Source organism: Rhyacophila brunnea, unplaced genomic scaffold (assembly GCF_057557595.1).
Source record: "Rhyacophila brunnea isolate RB1 unplaced genomic scaffold, BYU_Rbru_1.0 scaffold_60, whole genome shotgun sequence".
In the NCBI taxonomy this organism is placed as follows: Eukaryota; Metazoa; Arthropoda; class Insecta; order Trichoptera; family Rhyacophilidae; genus Rhyacophila; species Rhyacophila brunnea.
The window spans coordinates 1,369,413-1,376,402 of NW_028233277.1; the positions used below are offsets into that span (position 1 = coordinate 1,369,413).

Consider the following 6,990-nt stretch of genomic DNA (forward strand, 5'->3'; position numbering starts at 1 on the left):
TAACCATAGATACATTATATCTGAATTGAAAACAATATATTAAAATATTATCGATTTCCTACAACCAAAGAATTGAAAAATGTTCATCAGATATATTCTATGCTAGGCAAAATAATATAAAAATTTAAAACCTTTTATGGTGAGAATTAAATAATGCATCGAAAAATTAAATATAATTATTTTTTTATAATTACGGTTTAAGTTGCTTTTTATCAATTTTATATATTTAGACGTGGTCAGCCTTTTTAAAACATTGCACAACACCTTGATACATCTTTTGACACCATTCCTTGATCTATCTTCATCAACTGTTCTTCTTTTCTACAATGAGATGAGTTTAATTGTCTTGGAAAAATGAAATATAATAATAATATTTATGGGTTAATTTGTAATTTAATTTTTTTTCAAGCTTAGCGTTTTTATTTTCCCGGTGGTCTCATCACATATATACTTAAGGCTTCATTCTCTTATCTTGCATCTTCTTCGATACATCTCCTCCGTTCAAGACTTATTGATTCAAGGAGTTTTCTTAATCCCAAGGTTTGCACATATTCCATAATCTGGTTAGTTAATTAGAGTTATTTCAGATGCCTTTTATGATATCGTGTTACCACACCGTCCCAAGTTATAACATATGCAATAATTTTATGCATCGATAAATGAAATATAAGAATAATATTTGGGTTAAATTGGAATTTATAATTTCTTTCAAGCTTAAGGTTTTTGATTTCCCGGTGGTCTCACATGTCTATACTCTTGAATATATCCTCTTATCTCACATCTTCTTCGATACCGCTCCTCTTCTCAAGACCTATTAGTTCATGAACTTTTCTCAATCCTATAGTTTACACATATGTCTCGATTTGATTTGTGACATTGATTCTTTCTGGCACTTATTACATGGTTGTTTTACCACTTCATCTCATGTTATGTTATGACATATGGTATAATCTTTGTCTTACTTGTAGATTATCGACGATTCGATCGGATGCTATAAAATCTTAGTTTCTCGTTTTCTACAATGTTTATATTATTTATACGCGTTCCGCAGATTTCTATCAATGTGATAACTTTTCTCTTTTTGTCATATACAAATAAATCCAGTTTTTTACTGAAAGTTTAATTCCGTCTTAATCATCGTATCTACTTTAATTTTTACATAGCCATATAAAATATTTACATTTTTATATAACTAAAGATTTGAAACACATACATTATAGTATATTTTATATATAATAAAATTCTGCAATAAATATACGGTGTAAATTAAAGCTATAAGTAAAATATACGCTCTTTTTTTTAGCTTGATAATTTTACGTGGCTTAAAACTGATATTGGTAGGTAAAAAAATATAAAATCTGGAAAATATTATTATGAAAAATTAAAGTTTTTATTCAACGCCTAATCTTGGCATTATATTCATACTCATCAATTCCTGAAAAAGCAACTTACAAGCATAAGGAATCCTAATTGAAACTACTTCACCACCACACATCCCACAAACTTTTCCGTACAAAATCACGCCACATTTTTTGCATACGAGTGCATTAAAGAGATCTGAAGATATCAACAATCTTTCTACAAGAAGGCTAGACGCACCGTATCCTATCAAGCAGTCTCTTTCCATTTCACCTAGCCTCAATCCACCATCTCTGCTCCGTCCTTCAGTCGGTTGTCGAGTCAACATTGCTCGAGGACCCCTGCTTCTAGCATGAATTTTATCAGCAACCATGTGTTTAAGTTTTTGATAGTATATTGGACCATTGAATATATATGCCTGAAGTGGCTTTCCAGTTGTGCCAGAGTAGAAGGTGTCTTTACCCGTATATGAAAAACCGTTTAGAGTGAGTGTTGATGTAATATCATCGAGAAAATTGTTTTTATTTCCCATATGCTCGTTATCGAGAACAAGTGAATTATCCTTTTCACTTCCAAATGGTGTACTATCCATTCTTTTTCCCTTTAACACGCCGGCCTTTCCACATAGTAGTTCAAGAATCTTTCCAACAGTCATTCTTGAAGGGAATCCGTGTGGGTTCATGATGATGTCAGGGCAAATTCCGTGGTCTGAGAATGGCATATCAACTTCATCTACAATGAGGCCGACAACACCTTTCTGACCGTGTCTTGAACTAAATTTATCCCCTATTTCTGGTGGACGAACTTCTCTTAGTGATGTCTTTATTAAGATATTTTCAGATGAGCGGGTTATTGCGACTTTGTCAATAACAGTTCTGAGATTTTTTTCGTTTGTTTTTGATTTAAATGTGTGGCCTGAAAATTTGTAGGTTCTGTCTTGTGTTGGAGTTTCGTGGTTTATAAATATTTGAGAGTCATAGAGGATTGTTCCTGGGGGTGCAAGACCGTCGATGTCTAAAGCGAGGTTTTTGAATGAGTTGAAGTCGAACTCGTTTGTATTTTTGTTTTCGTTATTAACGATGTTACTATCTTTTTTTTCGTTATTAGCATCATTATAATTCTTATTTTCGCTGTGAACATCATTTTTGTCTTTGTTTTTGTCATCTGCATCATTATTATTTTTTGAATTATGGTCTTTAATATTATGGTTTAGGGTAGTATCACCGGTGTCTTTAGTTTCATTTTCCGATATATTATTTTCTTTACACCCATCATCTCTATCATCTACATTGTCTTTTTGATGATTTATTATAACTGTGTTGTATTTGGGTTGAGTATCTGTTTCGTCCTCTTTTGTACTATTACATATGACAGTATTGTATTTAATCGATGAATTATCATTTAACTCATTAACTACCGGACTATTGATCGCTTTATCCTTGCTATTTATCACTTTATTAGAGCTGATAACAACGTCGGGCTTATATACTCTGTCACAAGATCCATCTGCATATGTTTTAATAATAGCGCTATACCCCTTTACAACCTCACATCTTCCAAATCCTCTTTCCACACTACTTTTATTCAACACAAGGGCATCTTCAATGTCGTATCCAGTCATTGACATTACGGCAACCATAGAATTAATTCCAGCAGGAAGATATTGAAATCCGATGAGATCAAGAGTATGAGAGGTTACAATGGGTTTTTGGGCATAAGTAAGCACATATCCAAGAGTATCAAATCTTTTTTTAATTGACGTAGTGTAGTAACCCATTGCTTGCTTTCCCATGGCACATTGGTATGTGTTACGTGGAGATTGGTTGTGATCAGGAAATGGTATTAGGCCAGAAACAGTCCCGAGAATCGATGATGGGTCTATTTCTAGATGTGTGTATCGTACTATATTTCTTTTTTCGTATTTGTTCGGCCTGTTGTTGTTAAGAGTTTCGTAGTCTAAACAAATCAGAGAGTCACCGGATTCGTTTGGATCAAGGTATTCTATCTTTCCTTCCATCACTAGGATCTCAAAATCTTTGTATTTGAGATCGATGTAATTCATGTCTTCGGGTGTTACCGCAGGGTATAAATAGTCATATTTGGCTGTTTCTTCATTATTTTTCAGTGATGTATTTTGCTTTTCTTGATCATTTCTTAAAAAATTTATATTGTGCGTATCCGAATGGTTTTTTAGGGATTCATTGAGACTTGCTTCATTATTTTTATTTGTTGCTGACCTTTGCTTTTCTTCATTACTATTTGAGACAGTAGTGGGTGTTTTTTCTGTATTTTCAGGTGATTCCGCCGATCTTTCAACATAATTATAGTGTCTATTACTTTCCAAGTCAAATCGAACTTTTATATTATTGTTAATGGGAATACTCAACTCTTCTAATAATGGATTTACTGAACCTTCAACCACACTATTAATTACAAATCTATTATTTGTTTTGTTATTTTCAATAAGTTCTTTTGATGATGCCGATGAAGCCAAATTTTCTCTGACTTTCATTATGATCAATGGTCTAGTTATTCTTCCACCATCTGACGATATATTGACAGTTTGTAGACTCTCATTTTTAAATATACTAACCCACTTATCAATTCTACCTTTTCTTCTAGCCTTTCTAAAACTTTCAACAAACCTATCAGGATCATCAATAGTACCTGTAATTGACCCATTTAAAAATACCATGTACCTATTCCCCTTTCCCTTTCTTTCCAAGCAATTACCACTGTCCCTTTTATACAAATTATTTCCAAACACCCTTATATCGATGCACCCCAATGCAAATACCACATTTCGAACTTTCTCTTCATCACATCCCGTTGTTATCTCTGCCATAAGACTTAAATTCTTAACCAGCCCGCAACTTTCTCCTTCGGGTGTATCACTTGGACATATATATCCCCATTGACTTGTGTGTAATGCCCTAGGACCACTTACTTTTCTAGTTTTTTCGAACTGTGAGTTTATTCTTGACATCATTCCGAGAGCAGATACATAACTTAGTCTGCTTAAAACCTGTGTAACACCGGCACGTTCCATTCTAAATCTTTTAACTGACCAGTTACCCGTACTAATGGCACGGTTAAATGTAGTTGTAATAATATGGACTTGTAAGTTCATAAATGTAACTATGTCCGGTGCTTTATTGACATATTTTTTGAGAAATATTTTGTCTATCGATTTTTTGAGCTCTGTATTGTAGCGCTTAAAAGCATCTTCAAAGAGGAGAGAAAGGAGCGTTCCAGCAAGTTCAAATCTTTTATTTCCCGTAAAGTCTTTGTCATCGTAAAACAAATCATTTGATGTATTTTGAAAATCTATATCCGATGATTTTTTGTTATCTTGATCATCATCAATATTTTTCTCATTAGAAATATTCATATAAGATAGTGATTCTTTTGAATGAATGGCTTGGATTACACGACGGGCCATAACACATACATAAATTGCCTTTATTCTAAGATCTATTCCTCCAACACTGACGTTTGGAAGAAGAATGTCAGCAACAATCATTCGAGCCTCATCTATCCTGCATGAACCCACCTTACACCTCACTCTTTCCCCAATATAAACAAGAGCTGAATGAACAGAAGATATGCCTTTAGAATTACTAGATTCCAAACTTGGTTCGATCAACGATGATACAGCCACACCGCATTTAAAATCAGTACCCCCAGAATCTCCAATCTCATTTTCTTTATAAGATTCGCTATAAGATCTACCTGCAATACATTCCATAATCTCAAGATCACTTACCATACCAAGTGCCTTAACTACAATTATCAAAGGAACATCTTCAAGAAAAGAATTTGTCTTTACAAACAATTCACGTGTTCCTGCATTCATGTAAACAACTGTCTTGCTTTTTCGTTCATGAGTAGACGAAGTAACACTCGCCTCAACACCATCTTTCTCTTCCAGCAATAGTATCCTATTTTTAGATAACTGTTCTTGTATAAGAATAACTCTTTCAACTCCATTTACAATAAAATATCCGCCCGTATCATGCATACACTCTTTATAGCTCGCATGCTTATGATAAATATTCATCGTAGTATCAATTAACGGAAATTTATCTCCTTCTACTACGGAAAATTCCGTTGATGATAAGTAACATCGAGATGATCTCAACATTATTGGTATTCTCCCTATACAAACGACATTTCGAATAATATCACTTCCACGTACATACTCTATATCAACCATAACACTTCCTGAATAAGTACCATCACTAATACGACAATCACCAGGATACACCTTTTCTAGTAAACCACTGTTCGCCGATATGGTCGGAAAATCCACCCACACTCGGTTGTACTTTAAATAAAAAAGAGGATCTACATCACTGTCTACTATTCTATTCGCATCGACTATCATCGGTAGATCTGTCTCAATAAAATAGTTGAAGGAATGAAGATGTTGACGAACTAAACCACATTTTGTTAGATGTGCTCGGATTAGACTAGTATGTGACTGGTACATTCTTAATTAGGCCTCATTTAAAATTCAAAATATTAAATTAATTCAATTTCTGCAATGTGAAATATTTATAAATTTCACAATATGATGAATGATATCTTAATTTAAAATCATTTGATTTCACCGACAAAAAACATGAACAAATAATTGTAAATACAACCGAAAATTGTATTTATTAGCAAAATATATAAATTTATGTCTTTAATTAACTAGAATAATACCATATGTTATAACAAGGGATAGTGTTAACAAAAATCCATAAGTCGTATATTAAGCACTAGCGGATACTAACAGAAGGGGACGAATGTGCACAAAAAATAGTATTAAGAAAGGTCCTTGAATGTATAAGTTTTGAGCTTAGAAGATGTATTAAGGAAGACTGTAAGGATGATGTACTCAAAAATACTATACAGCAAATCTATAATATATAGAGACATCTAAAGTTTTGCGCGAGGAAACATAAATAGTTAAAAGAAAATTTAGCCCTTAAATTCTAATTAAGAGATTTTAAATTTTTTTATTTCAATTCCTTTAACGCAAGACATTTGAACTCGTCTCATTTGAAAGAAGAAGAGCAGTTGATGAATGATAATCAGGTGAACTTTCAAAATGTGTATTTAGAAGTTGTGCAATGTGCCCAATAAGCAGAGCACGTCTCAATTGATAAAAATAAACCTACCCCATAAATAAAAAAATAAATTTCCAAATATCAATTTGTTCGTCCTTACTCATATAGGTGCTTAATATTATTTATCTAGGTTTTACATACCCTTGAATTCGCGAAGAGTTTTTTTTTGGCCGGATATAAACATTGATTTTTTATGGAAGGCTGTGAAATATTGTAAATATAATATTATAGATTTAATAATTACTAATCTATTATTTAAAGGGTTAATTTTATTCTTTTAGGAATTCCATCTACTGAAATGTGTTTGTTCATTAGAATATTGCAAAGCCGCTTAATGCAATTTTCGACACCACCCCTAGCCTATATTCGTCAATTGCTCTTATTAAGCAAAATAATAATAGTATTAATTCTTGTAAATTATTGAGCTTGCATGTATGCTTCTACTTCATCGTGATTTTTAAAACCTAAATATATTTTTTATGGAATTTTAAAACACCCCATCCCAAGTAATAAG

General features: G+C 32.7%; 3 pseudogenes; all 3 read right to left on the reverse strand.

Moving 5' to 3' along the window:
* Positions 1 to 1,390: 1,390 nt before the first annotated feature.
* LOC147065053 (DNA-directed RNA polymerase III subunit RPC2 pseudogene) lies at positions 1,391 to 3,421 on the reverse strand (annotated as a pseudogene).
* A 229-nt stretch (positions 3,422 to 3,650) lies between these two features.
* LOC147065054 (uncharacterized) lies at positions 3,651 to 4,882 on the reverse strand (annotated as a pseudogene).
* An 11-nt stretch (positions 4,883 to 4,893) lies between these two features.
* LOC147065055 (uncharacterized) lies at positions 4,894 to 5,851 on the reverse strand (annotated as a pseudogene).
* Positions 5,852 to 6,990: the final 1,139 nt, after the last annotated feature.